Below are 14,915 nucleotides of genomic sequence, written 5' to 3'. Positions count from 1 at the left end.
TCTGGATAGAGAAGAGATAGATATGGCCCATAGGAAAATGGTGGTTCATAAATGCAAAAGGGGAAACCCCATGTTATGCTATTAACATAATATGTTATGTTTATGTTATTAAATACCCCAGGATGAGGTGTTTGATTTTAACTGGGCATGTTAATTAGCACAGCCAAAGGGGGTTTTGATTGCTGGACCTTGTTTGTTAGTCTCAGAAGGAGGAAGTAACCAAATAACAGAATAGACCTTGGTGGCTAGCTTTAGAATAGAATCTAACCATTTTATCAGCAAAGCAGAATGGGGAAGAAGGGCAAGGCCTACAGAGCCAGGTTTGCCATGTTCGGGCTGGCTGGTGTCCCTTCACCCTCAGCCCTTCCCTCTGCCAGCCATCAGCCCTGCAGGTCCAGGCACCATGTCAGCTGGCTGGGGCCTCATGCTGGTCACAGAGTTCAGTGCCCTCCTAGAGGGTGAGTGATGGTGTTGCAAGGCAGGACCTGCAATTCTGGCATTGCTGCTGGAAAGGATGGACAAGACATACATGGATACACATCAGGAAACAGAGGTGGGGAGCGTGACACACACAGGGGCCCTGCCAATACAGCTTCCAGAGCCAAAGAGAGGGGCAGGGGGCTGTGCAGTGTAGGTGGGGTGCATGCGACACCACCAAGCAGAGCTGAGGGGCGGAAGCAGGTAGAGACTGCTTAAAGAGAATTTATCCTTTTTTCTTTTTATTAATTGATTTTATCGAGACATACATTTTTCTCTGCTCCCTCCCTTCCTCTCCCCTCCCCTTCTACCCTCTTCCATGGTCCCCATGCTCCCAATTTACTCAGGAGATTATGTCTTTTTCTACTTCCCATGTAGATTAGATCCATGTATGTGTCTCTTAGGGTCCTCATTGTTGTCTAGGTTCTCTGGGATTGTGAATTGTAGGCTGGTTTTCTTTACTTTATGTCTAAAAGTCACTTAAGAGTGAGTACATGTGATAATTGTCTTTCTGGGTCTGGGTTACCTCACTCAATATGTTGTTTTCTAGGTTCATCCATTTGCCTGCAAATTTCAAGATGTCATTATTTTTTTTTCTGCCGTGTAGTACTCCATTGTGTAAATGTACCACATTTTCCTTATCCATTCTTCAGTCGAGGGCCATTTAGGTTGTTTCCAGGATCTGGTTATGACAAACAATGCTGCTATGAGCATAGTTGAGCACATGTCCTTGTTGTACAATTGATCATTCTTTGGGAATATACCCAAAAGGGGTATTGCTGGGTCTCAAGGAAGGTTGGTTCCTAATTTTCTGTAAAACCACCATACTGATATCCAAAGGGGCTGTACCAATCTGTACTCCCACCAGCAATGCAGGAGTAAAGGAATTTCTTACACAGGGATTGGAGGGACCCTGGACAGACTGGCCACAGGGACCTCAGTCTCCTGACAGCTGTTGACCATGAGAACAATCTTCCTTTTTGGGGGGGTGGGGGCTTGATTTGAGCATCTACCAGATGGGTCTTATGTGGTGATTGGACTAGAGAGTTCTATGCAGAACACCTCCCAGCCTGGGCCCTCTGGTAACACCTGTCAGATATTAAATCCCTGCTGGGTTCTCATCTTGAACCCGAGACTCCACAGTCACCATCTTAATCTCTCCAAAGTGCTGACACTTAACAGTTTATAAACTATCTTTCCTTGGGGACTGGTGATCTGAGATTTGAATCCCACTCGTGAGGAGGGTCCTAGAACTCATAGAAGCCATACGATTTCACAGAGGCTGGATCGGGAGGCAATGGCACCCTGCCTGAAACCCAGACCGTTGTCATATGAGTCAGACTGGATGACTTAGGGTCTACACACTCACCAGGCAGCAACTGTCGGGCCCTGCTCACAGCCTCCAGGTCACGCCTTCTGCCCACATGGTCTCCTTTACCCTCAGAGGCAGGCACGTCTGTGATGCCCACTATACAGATGGGAGGTGAATCTTAGAGACATTGTTTGTTGACCAGTGTGGCCAGTGTCACACAGCTCTTGAGCGACACAGCTGGGCTCCCCAGACCCCACAAGCATCCCTTCCCCCCCCCCCTTCTTTGCTCCTGCCTGGAAGGATAACCTCGTGTCCCACTGATACCCATGAGCCTTGCCTACAATCCATCTCATTCCAACCCATCCTTGAGACCCGCTTCTTGGGCACCTCCTTCAAGAATCCCTCTGACTCCTTCTGCCTCTCCTGGGCAGCCATCCTCCTCTATAGCTCACTGCTGGGACCTACCCCTCCGGGGCTGCTGGGGTTCACTGTGACCCCTGGAAGAAGGTGGTGAATGGGTGCTCCTTCTTTAAAGCTGGACTTTCCCCTTTTCCTTTTCCTAAATGTGCCCAAAAGAATTTCTGCATGGGGTTTCTTTTTCTTGATTTGCCTCATTTTTGAGACAGTGTTTCATGTAGCTCAGGCTAGCCCTCGACTCATTATCTAAGCCAAAGATGACCTTGAACTCCCTACCTTGCTGCCTCCACCTCCTGAGTACTTGCTATAGGCCTGAGCCACCATGCTTAACTTACAGAAAGCCGAGGATCAAACCAAGGTCTCCATGTGTGCCACCCAATCTCCCTACCCATTGAGCAGCACCCCCTAGCGCCTGTGTAAGTTTCTTTGGGAACAGTTCTGGTAGATGAGTGAGGGGAAGCAGAGGTTGCTTGGCAAAGTGTGTTTCCTGCAGGTGAGCACCATGAGCCATGGACTCATTCTAACTGGGGAACACCAGAGTCCATATACAGGGGACACACACTCATGCACACACGCGTACACAATACATGTCCTGCGTGGGCTCTATTCTTTATATTCTGGCACTTTCTGTGTTAATCAGACTTTCTGTCACAGTTGCAAAAAGCAGAAGGGAAACAGTCTGAAGCAGGAATTATTGGGCTCATGGCTTCTGAGCCCCCCCCAGCCCCGCCCCACTCCGCTGTGGGGAAACTGTACCTTTGCGGTGGGCATCATGGTGGCATGACCATGTGGTTGAGCAAGGTTGCTCACCTCACGACTACCAGAAGGCAGAGTAGAAAGAGACAGAGAACGCTTGTAGACAAGGCATACCTTCCCAGAACACTCCCCCAGGGACCTGTTTCCTCCCACAAGGCCTTGCCTAACTTCCCACTACTTCTCTCTTATGTTCTCATAGTATGGGAGCATCAAGGACTTAACTCATTGATGAAGCTGAAACCCCACGAACCTCTAAGACTCTCCCAGAATATTTCAGACTGGAAGTCACCCAAGCAGCCTCGAGACAGCACCAAAGCTCCTGCCCTGCCTGACCTATTTTGACTTTTTTTTTTTTTTTTTGTATATGAGTCAGGGACCCTGGGCACCTTTGGTTCCACTTTCCCTCACTCTTTGTGAGTCACTGTATCTGCTCCACACTATGACCTATTGTTTCCTGATGGCTGCATCAGCCAGGCCTCAGCCAAACCTACCCCTTCCATGCCACCAGGAAAGCACAGGTTGGCTGTGAGGCCCAGGCCTGAGTTTCTGAGGGAAAGGAAGGGTGAGGAGGGACTCAGCTCCTCATGGCTGAAGCTAGTGCATTCTGGGTCTGGGGAGGGGATATGTTCTGAGCTCCCCTCAGCCCTACCCTGAACACCTTTTACCAGCCTGGAGGGAGGGAGGAAAGGAGGGCATTGGCTTCTTGTCCCTCTGGTCACCTAGCCCCGCTCTCTACTCACCTGGCAGAGGGGAAAAGCTGTTGCCACCCTCTGGCCCACAGCAGCCTGGGGCTGTAGTCACCGGGGTCCCTGGTGACTGGGCTGGCTGCCCAACAGGCAGCCCACACAGCTGCTGTGCACAGCAGACAGACTGCCCAGCAGTTCCCCAGGGCAGAGAGAACGTTCCAGAACAGCTTGGAGTCATTAGACACTCTACACTGAATGCTTGTGGTGACAGCTGGGCTTCAGACCCAGGGCCTCTTCTCCTCCCTAACCTCCTCTCACCCCCTCCCTATTTAGCTGGTGACTCCCCTAGTCCTGCAAAGGGGACAGGAATGTCATTTAACCCCTGGCCTGGCTCCCTCACATCCACAGTTTGAAACAAGGAACTTGGAAGGCAATGAAAGGGAAGCTGAGTGGTGGTGTGGCAGCTGCTGGGTGGCTTCAGACGAGTCACATAACCCCTCTGGAGGTCTGTCTGTTTCGCTTGTCAGCAGGGACTCCTGGCCCTGCCTGCCCTTCTGCTCTGAGAATGTATTAAACAAAGTCTGGCGGAGAAACACTGATGAAGGTAAGCAGATGCTCGGAGAGGCTGGAGCACTTGGGATGGGAGTGGGCAGCCTGGGGTCGGCCCGGAGGATGCTAGAGCACAGAATGGAGCCATTCTGAAGCAGGCAGAGACCCACCTTGCTTTACAGGTGGGGAAATTGAGGCCTGAGGCCTGGTGAACAACCAAGGAAGCTGGGGTTAGAAACTGGTCTTCCTCTGGTTCCAGCTTCCCTCTGATGCAACCACAGAGGCATGAACTTGAGTACATTCAGGCTTTCGGCATTGTTTTGGGTACTCTCCATGAACCTGTACCTGCATCCTTAGGAGGGGAACCTTGTGGCTGGAGTGAGACAGGGCCAGAGACTGGAGACACCAGAGTCTGTTTGCTTCAACAGCAAAAAGAGAGGCAATCTGAGCTTTGAAGACAGAAAGGAAATATGACACCATTAGGAGATTACCCAGATACCCAGCAGAAGCGAGGCTGGAGAGTTTAATCTCAGCTCACGGTTTCAGAGGGACTTCAGCCCACCACAGAGGGAAGGGTATGGACAGGCTCCTGGGGTGGCCCACTAGGGGCAGAGTCTACAGTCAGAACCAGGGACAGGTTTAACCTTCAAAAGCCTGCCCAGATAGCCTTCTTCCATCCTCTGGGCCCAGCTTCTTAAAACCCCACAACCTTCAACATGGGGTCACACACTGGGACTCAAAGGCTTAAAACATGAGCCTATGGAGGCATCTCAAGTTCCAGCTGCGTCCCCTGCTGTGAGGCTGTAGGACAATTCAGAGAGTTTTCCAGTGTGACTGGAGAGGGGGCTGGCCAGGGGTATTTCCCCATGTTTCCCTCTTAGCCTTGCCAAGAAGGTTCTGGAACAGGCAGTCTGTGGCAGGTGGGAAACTGGCCAAAAGGAGGCATTCCCACACAGGAAGGAGAATGGGCCGAAAGACTGGCCAGCTTGAGTCTGAATCCCAGCTGGACCATTCTTTGCATTTCCACTGGATATTATACGATACAACATCCAGAAGTCTTGGTTTCCCTACTGTAGATCAACACCTATTAACCACGGCATCAGCAGTGCTTAAAATAATCCATGGGATGTTCTTAGACACATGTGTGTATTTGTGTGTGTGTGTGTGTGTGTGTGTGTGTGCTGTGTGTGTATAAAAGCCCACATTAATTCATAAATGTGTGGTGTGGCCAGCTCAGCCCGAGGAAGGAAGTAACCTGGGCTGAGCCAGCTGGAAGGGAGTGAGCAACAGGTAGCAGGGTCCTCTGAAGTCTCCCTGATCCCCTGTGGCAGAGCTGGCCACCACTCAACATTTCTTGGCTAGGGGTTTCAGAGGGTCCAGACTTGGTCTACCTCAGCCAGACAGGCTTTGGCAGAAACTTGACTTGTTCCTCTAAACAATGTCTTTCTACTAGCCAAAGCTGGCAAGAGATGGCCAGGAAGCTGAGTGAGTGGGGAAGTTTCTCGGCTGTGCCACTGGCTGCCCTTTGTGCTTGAGTCTTTCCCTCTTGGACTGTGGGTACCTTATGCTACCCCCTCTCCCTCAGCTCCACTTAGCTGGGCCCTTGGAGGTATGGGCGGGCAAACTGGCCCTCACTGCTCTGTACTTGCTTGATCTGAGGGACCCTAGTGAGATTAAGTCTTTCTCCTGTCCCTCTTGCAAAGGCCCCAAGCAGAGGACTCTAGCCCCAGCCCCATGCCCAGAGTCCTGGCCCATTGTTATCCTAATTCCTATCTTCAGACATCTCTAGGTCTGTGAAACCAAGTGTCTTTCAACTTGGGTGTGTGTAAAGGAGTGTGACTGCATATGTGTAACTGCTTGTAACTGCTTGTATGAATGTGTGACCATGCACGCACTGCATATACTCCCATGTGTGTGCACATGTAGGAACTAATTTAGAAACCAGCCTCCAGAGGCTTGGTGACTGGCTGGCCATCCTCCACCCCTGTCTTTCTATCCACTCAGTCCTAGAACCAGGCAGCTGAAGGCGTCACAGGACAGTGGACTGAGAAAGACCCTCATCCTTCGTCTCATGGGGTCACAAATCCTGGGGCTGGGAGTTAGAACGCAGGAGAAACCAAGAGAGGTGGGGAATGAGAAAAGACCAAGGCAGGGTCGTATTGAGTGTCTGTCTCTCTTTCCTCCTCTGTAATGTGTAAAGGCAGCAGGTAAAAAAACAGTAAGTAAATGGTGGCATCAGAGATGCTGCGGAAACACTCAGCAGTGTGTCTCAAGGAGGTCCAGGTCTTGGTCATCCAAGTCTGTCATCCCTGCTCTCCCAAGCAGAGCCTCTGACAGCCAGGGTGGTCCCCACCTCCACTGCAGAGTCCAAGGAGTTTCCGGCTTGCAGGGTTTGGCGGGGAGGAGAAGAGAGAAGAAGAGGGAATAATCCCATTTCAACCTCTTGGCCAACGCACAAATTTCCTTCTCTATCGTTCCCCCCGCTTCCATTCCACTCTCTTCCTTTGTCTTCCTGTCTCTCCTCGCCTTTCTTCCTTTCTCTCATTTTCTTTCTTTATTTAAGAGTAGAACGACCCAGGAATAAAAGGGGGGAGCTTCTAAAATGAGCTGCTCAACTCATTCCAGATCCAGGGTGAAGGTTCCCCCTTCTAGGAGTTCCTCAGAGGCTCCCGTGGAAGCTGCAAGGGCAGCTGGGTAGGAGTTGAATTGGAGTCAGGATGGTTGACGGGGTGGGGGGGAGGTGGGGGGGGTATCAGGAGTCCAGGAAACGGCTGTCTCTTGGGACCCGGAAGCTACCAGAAGGAAGGGCCAGGAGAGCAGAAGAGAAGACTGAGCCCGAGGGTTCTCAGTGTTCCTGCTAAAGGGCGTCATGGCACTGGGTGTTCCGGGGCAGTTGCTTTGCTTTCAGATGGCTGGGTGAGGGGTATGAGCCTGTAATGCTCACACTCAGGAGATGGAGAATGAAGGTCCAGGGGTTTAAGGCTATGCTGAGCCATATAGCCAGTTCAAGGACAGCCGAAATGTGAATGAAGCCTTGTCTGAAAAAAGCAGATAACAGTGCCAGGGAGAAGGCTCAGTGAGTATTGCAAGCCTGGGAACTGGAGTTTGGATCCCCAGAAACCACGTAAAAGCCAAATGTCTATAATCCCAGCATCCCTCTGGCAAGATGGGAGACGGAGATAAGAGAGTCCCCCGGAAACTGGCAGGTCAGCTGGCCTATAGTACTTACCACAGAGGCAAATAAGATTGACTGGGAGGACATGTCAAGGTCATCCTCTAACCTCCATGCATGGATATAGCATGCACAAGCTCTCATACAGAAACATACGTAAAGCGCCCATACACACAAACAAATATATGAAAAGCATCAATAACAAAAACCAGCAGGAGCCTGGGAGTGCAGTGCCCGGGTACCTCCAGGCAGGTCCTTTGGAGCCACAACACAGTTCTCTTATCTGCATACTGATAATGCCTGAAGGACCCACTAATCATTGTCAATATGCAGAGAGAATTATTCTGTGGGGCTACACACCTGTGCCCTTCCTCCCAGGGGATTTGGCACCTTCTCTTGCCTCTAAGTTCTGGTAGCTCAGTGACCAGAGGGCATCTGAAGCTCCCAAGTTACATAGAGCTGCTCTGTGGCTTTCATGACTGCTTCTCTATCTCCTGGCCAGTGACTGCCAGGGTTATAAGTTAAGGACCAGCCTCTTGGGAAAGGTGTGTGTCCATGTCCAAGGTCCCCAGTCAGGCTGTCCACATATTATCTCCTCCATCCCTCCCAGTGGAGGCCTCCCCCCAACGGGTGGGTTAGACAGCACCATCACCATGATAGCCAGGCTTCTTTCCAGGCATCCTAGGCTGGTCCAGCCTGCAGCCTGGAGATACCTGGCATCCTACGCCGGTCCAGCCTGTAGCCTGGAGATACCTGACCACGGAGACTTACAGGAAGTCAAGCTTGTGGATGGCGGTGGGGACCAGAAGATGACTTCCATTTCTGCTTGGGGCACAGCAGAGAAGTTCTGAGAGCTAGCTGGAGAGCCAGACGGTTCTGCTTAAACCACAGCTCCACGCTGACAAGCTACGCAGCTGTAGGCAAGTTACTGAGCCTTGCTGGGCTCCAGTTTCATCATCTACAAAATGGAGACAGGGCTTCAAGTCTGAACCAAGCTGACATGTACAGGAGCTTAATTAAAACCAAGGGCTGGGGCCACCGCAAGCTCATCTTTTAGGAAGGAGCGGTCATCCTAGCCCCAGCCCCAACATCCGGCCAGGAGGTGCATCTAAAACCGGTGTTCCAAGAGTGAGCCCCAGAGGGTGGGAAGGTCATGTGGGTTGCTAGTGCACTACAAGGTCAAAGTCCTCAGCTCCCCCTTCCCTTCTACCGAGTTTTCTGGCGCAGCGCCTTCAGAGAGGCCTCTTCACCCTTAAGCATCTCTTCTCTAGCTCCTGATGCAGCTGGGAGGTTGATGGGCCCTTCTTAGCAAGTGTCAGCAGCTGCTTCCACTGAGAGCCTCGGGAGTGCAGGGGCTTGGCTGTGTCTCCACAGCCCTGGAGCTGAGAGCCAAGCAGCATCTTCCAGAAGACACTGGCGTTATGCGTCTGCCTCCCTGGAGCCCTGCACCTCTCTTTCCTCAGCCTCCCTGTTCCTGTTTCCATGGTGTCTACCTGCCACATCAGAGGGTCCAGAAACAGCCAGTAATGCACATCAATATAATGAGGCAGTCACGGGTCCCCAGCACCTGGGAGCAAGCTCCCTTTCTGAGGCCAGTTTCTGCAGCTTGGGGTTCAGGCTGGAGGTCCCACCACTGAATATCTGGCACAGAGGGAGACCCAGGACAGACAAAGCATCCCTGTTGTGTCTGGAGTCTTGCATTTGCCTGACCCTCCCTCCCACCTTGCTGCTGTTTCTCCCCTGCCGTGGTTTCAGCCCTGGCTGGATGACAGAGAAACAACCCGTGTGGCCAAGGAGGAAGCAGAGGACATGGCCTCAGTTTGATGCAGCATGGGGAAGGCAATGAGTGAGGTGAAAAGCTGTCATCTCTGAGAACAGAAATAAACTTGGCGGCAAAGTCTTTGCTTTAGACATTGTGTCTCTAGCCCAGACTGGCCTTGAACTCTGTGCGTAGCCAATTGACCTTACACTTCTGATCCTCCTGCCTCTGTGTCCTAAGTACTGGGACTGTTGACATATGTCACTGAGCCTGGTTTATGCAAGTCTGAGGATCCAACAGGGCCTTGTGCATGTGAGGTGAACGCTTGACTGGCCGAGCTGCAGCCAAACCCCGTCACAGGTTTCTGTGTGCCTCTGCGTGAGCTGCAGCCCCATTCTGGCATGGTCTTCCCTGTCATTCTTCTTGGGGCTCTTGCTCTTCTGACAGCCATCATTCATTTATGATGCCTACCAAGCAGACTCAGCTGGTAACTAAGTACCAAGAACTCGCCAGGTGCCACACATCTACTCAGCGCTTCCCCCTGCTTCTCAAACAGGATAGGTACATCAGTTGCCTATTGCCATATAACACTAGCACAGCAAGGAGGTTGCCCGATGCCCGCTGATCTAGCCTGGGCTGGGTGGCTCTGCTTTAGCCTGCTCACTGTGTGGGATGCACTGCCCCCAAAGCCATCATGTCGTTCACTCTCCCAGGACAAGACCTAACCGAGGCACGCTCTTCTGGCGGCATAGACCAAGCCCTTTGGCAGCACATGAAGCCCTGCCCTTAACCAGTGGGCAAGCTAATCACTTGGGCAGGCAGAGAGACACCACAATTCAATGTGGGCTGAGGTAGGACATGGTTTTGAGAGGAGCCGGAGAGGAACTTCCTTACACAGTTTGGCTGATAGCAGCTCCACGGGAGGACTGGGGAGATGGGCAAAGCGCTGGGCGTGCACGCGTGAGGACCTGAGTTCAGATCTCTAGGGAATGCATATAATGCCAGCACTCCAAAGGAGAGGCAGAGGATCCCCAGGGCTTGCTGGCTAATTGGCCTAGCCCAATCAGTGAGCTCCATGCTCAGCAAGAGACTCTGAAGACACCTGATGTCAACTTCTGCTCTCTTCTCACATACGCACCCAACAGACATGTCCACACGTAAGCATAAACACACACACACACACACACACACACCACACAAATACATACACACCACATACACACACACCACATACACACTCACTCGCTCACACTAATAAAACGAAATTGGAAAAACCCCACAGGAAAGAGAAACAGACAACTGAAAGAGTGGCTAATGGTAGGGTTCTTCTGAGTGGCCCCTGTACAGGGAGCCATCAGACACCAAGTTATCCTGATCTGGGCTCAAGTTTTTCATGGCGACCAAGGCCCATCTTGCTTCCCCTGGCTTGAGAAGGCTCTTCCAGCAGCTTCTTGGAGGCAGCTTGTGTTCTTGGCGCATTCTGTCTTCCTAACCACAACTCTTCACTTCTGGAAACGCGATAGGCCTTCGGAGAGAACACTATGGAAACCTCCCCACCAACACTCAGCCTCCCCCAGCCTGCTAATGAAAGCCACGGCTGCTAGAAAAAGAGATGGTTGTAAAGAAATGAGGTTTTATTATTTTTAAGTTAATCCCACTTACTGTGAAGGGCTAGCCACTGAGTAGGCCACAAGGACAGTCTGTATGGGGACCTGCTGTCTGCGGCTTATTTGCCTATTCCTGTAGTAGTTTACCATGGAGGGCTGAGGCTGGGGGACAAGAAGAGTCAGTCTCCATTTCTACCTTTGAAGAGTGGAGACGGGGTGGGGCGGACACAGTCTGAGGTGAGAAAGCAGAGGGGAAGGTGGGACACGACAGATAAACAGGTAACTTCCATGGAGCACAGAGGTCACTATCTAAAGAGGGACGGGGCTTTGGGGGGAGCACAGATCCCTAAGGAGTAACTGATACTTTCAGGGGAGCTGTAGGGGGGCACTGGCAGCAGGCAGGGCATGCTGCAGACGCAAAGGGTAGAGACAGCAGGAAGAACAAGAACTGGAGTCCATGTGGCTGGGGGCGACCCGGAAGATGGGAAATAGCAAGAATGGAGGTGAGACCTGACGTGAAGTTAAGCCCAGGTGACCTGTGAACTTTAATGAGAGTTTGTGCTTCCCACATAAGTGATGGAAGCGCTGGGAGGTTCTGAGCAGAAGAGTGGACTTCAGTGATGTTGTCACTAGAGCCCTCTGAAGGCTGCCTGCAGGCTCTGGGATTGGTGTGCGGAGCTGGAAGGAGATGGAATGAACACACATGCCAGATCCATGTTTAGGGGACAAAAACAGGGCACAGGGGCTAATGGATGTGAGGAGAAGACGGGGAATTCCAGAATAGCTGCCCGACTACAGTTTATGCGGACAAGTAGATGGTGGTATCCCCGACTAGGATGGAGAACTTTGGAGAAGGCAGCTCTGGAAGGAAGTGTTTGAATGGAGGAATGTATAGGCATGGGGACCAGTGGGTCTGACTTTCAGTGGGTGTGGCCAACAGGCAGGTGACTTGGAACACAACCTAGGTCAGTGGTTCTCAACCTATGGGTCAAGACCCCTTTGGGGGTCAAACAACCCTTTCACAGCGGTCACCTGAGACCACTGAAAACACAAGTCTGTTTACATTGTAATTCCTAACAGTAGCAAAATCACATTATGAAGTAGCAACGAAAATAATTTCATGGGGGTCACCGCAACATGAGGAGCTGAACTGAAGGGTCACAGTATTAGAAAGGCTGAGAACCACTGCTCTAGGATGAAGATGAGATTCTGAGGCAGGAGCTTTAGAAGTCATGAAGGGGTGGGGCCACCTATGTGCTACATTGTAAGCTACAGGAAACAGAAGGCTCTTGAACGTGACTCCAGGGGTGGGGAACGCAGCTCAGTAGAGCTCTTACCTAAAGTGTACAAAGCTCTGGACTGGTCACCAGCGTGCCATAAAGCAGGGTACGGTGGCACACGCATGTAATCCCAGCATTTGGGAGCTGGAGGCAGGAGGATGAGGACTTCAAGATTATCTCTGGCTGTGAACTGAGTGTGAGGCCAGCCTGGGCTACCTGAGATCCCATTTCAAAAAGAAAAATGAAAGTGATTCTAACAAGAATGACTTTGACCTTTTTCACTTAAGACGTTGGAGGTGGTTGTTAGGCTTGGCCATCACCTCAATGTTGTCCGAGACCCAGGGCTGGTTTTTATTTGTCTGACACTGTCCTGGGGTGGGGAATTAAACCAGCAGCGTTGCCCATGCCAACCAGTGCTCTACCACTGAGCTGTGGCCACAGCCCTGCACACATCCTCTGCTCTGCCACCTCCATCCCTCTGCATGCATGTGTTCCGCAGGACCAGGGAAGGCCGGCTGAGTACCTGGAGGATGTGAACTCCGGGGGAGGAAGTTAGAAAACAATTTGTTAAAAGATGTAATGCCTGCCTTTGGCTGTGTTTGGCAAGACACACAAAAGGGGATTAGGCTCATAAAAGAATTGGCTAGCTCACAAGGGGGAGTGGGAGGAAATTAAATATCCACTAATTAGTACTTGTGGGGTTGGATGAGGTAGGGAATTCTTAACCCTAAATGGAACAAGGCAGAAATTGAGAAACGTCTGCAGGAAGAAAGGCTGGTTGACATTGGCCCAGCGTGGACTTCTGCTCCGGGCTCTGATGGAGCCATAGATACTGGACCTGCCTCCAACCACCATAAACAAGCAGAAAGCAGGACTGAACATAAGAAACATCTGTTTCCAGAAACCGGGTGACCAGAACCAGGCAGCGTTCCCTGAGAGAAGGGAAACAAAAAGATAAACTCTGTGCCCATCACACTCTCCCCTAGAAGATGAAGGCTGTGCCCCGGGGCAGAGAGCCACAAATGCACAAAGAGTGCATTTCAAGGCACTAGGGGGCCAAGATCCAGGCTCAGAGAAATGATATGGCTGGGATCTGAACAGTAGAAAACCTTGGGCAACTGGACCTGTGCAAAGAAAAGAGCTTCAACAACTGCCTAGGAGTCATTCTGAGTCATGGATTCAATGCTAGGGTTGATGTGTGTGGGATGAGATTCACGTCTATTGGGATCAAAGACCAAGTCATAATTAAGGAGCCGTATCTGATGTGCTTGGGCTTAGGACAATCAGTAGAGAAGCCTTGGAGAGCATGGGAGATGTTCAGGGGAAACTTTATTTCTTTATCATTTTTTAAAAACAGGCTCTCTCTACCTAACCTTGGCTGTCCTGGAACTCACTCTGTAGACCAGGCTGGCCTTGAACTCACAGATATCTGCCTGTCTTTGCCTCCCCAGAGCTGGGATTAAAGGCATATGCCACCACACTCCCACTCCCTGAGTAGAAACTTTTAGAAAGGCCAGAGCTTGCAGAGTTAATCCTGGGATCCCTAGAGTGAAGATGGCTGTCCTAGACCTATCCTCGCAAGGTTTAAAGACAAGCCTTGAAAGGATCGAACTGGCTTTCGAGGAAATTGCTGGAATAAAATTAAATACTCTCTCAAGAGGAAAAACAAAACAAAGAAAGAAACCCTCAGCATTCAATGGCATAAAGTTCTGGCTACGAGAAATGGTACCCGATATCCATAACCCAAGAGAAGAGCCACTGGCTAGAAGCAGACCCTGAAGTGACAGGTGGATGGTGTGATGGTTTCAACTGTCAGCCTGATGCAATGTAGAATCGTGGGAGAAGGGAGTCTTAGTAAGGTGTCAGCTGGTTTGAACTGGCCTACGGGCCTGTCTGTGAGGGACTTTCTTATCTAAGATGGGAAGGTCCACCTTGAAGTGGACAGACAGCTCCACTTGACGGGCTGGATCCTGGACTGTACAAATCAGGGAAAATCAAGCTGGGCCCTGACATGCATGAATTCCTTGCTTCCTGTTCCTGACTATGGGTGTGATGTGACCAAGTGCCTCGGTTTTATGTGGCTGTGACTGCCTTGCAGATGGACTATAACCTGGACAGTGAACCCCAAACATGCCCTTTCTCCCCTAAGCTGCTTTTTGCTGGACTGTTTTTATTACAGCAACAGAAATGCACCTAGAACATATGGAATTGGTAGATAATTTATCCCCTTAAAGCAGGAAATAGACTTAAAGAAAAACACAAGCCGAGCATGGTGGAACACATCTCTGATCGTGGCACTAGAGAGGCTGAGACAGGAGGATGGCCAAATTGGCTGGGGATACACAGCAAGACCCTGTCTCCCAAAACAAGTAAAGACCATAAAATAGGACAATAATGAATAAATAAGTGAAATGTATTAAACAAACAAAATCATAGAACATCTAAAAATATAGTAGCTAAAATGTACTTTCACAAGTGGCTAAAACGCCAGTTTGATAGACAGAAAAGGGCTGGTGAGTGTTCAGGCAAATTGAAGAGCAGGGAAACACATCCGAGAAAAACTAAGACGCAGTGAGCATTGGACAAATGGTCTTCAATACGTCTAGAGTCCAGAGAAGGAGGGGTAGGGCGGCAAATATTTGAAAATTAATGGCCAATCGTTTTCCAAATTTGATGAAAACCAGAAACTCATAGACTTTTAAAAACTCCCTCAATGAATTTCAATCAGGAAAAAACATCAAGACAACCACCGGAAGGCACACTGCAATCAAGTTGCAAAAGGCCACTGATGAAGGGGAAAAAAAAACTTTTTTAATTAAGTGCAACTGGAGAACGATCTGAGCCTTGTGGTCAAGATCAAGTCGATGGTGTAACTTCGTGTGCACTGCTCGAAACTGTAA

The sequence above is a fragment of the Myodes glareolus genome, chromosome 18 (genome assembly GCF_982192425.1).
Source record: "Myodes glareolus chromosome 18, mMyoGla1.1, whole genome shotgun sequence".
NCBI lineage: Eukaryota > Metazoa > Chordata > Mammalia > Rodentia > Cricetidae > Myodes > Myodes glareolus.
The sequence above is the reverse complement of the archived record's forward strand: the minus strand, read 5'-3'. Positions refer to the sequence as shown.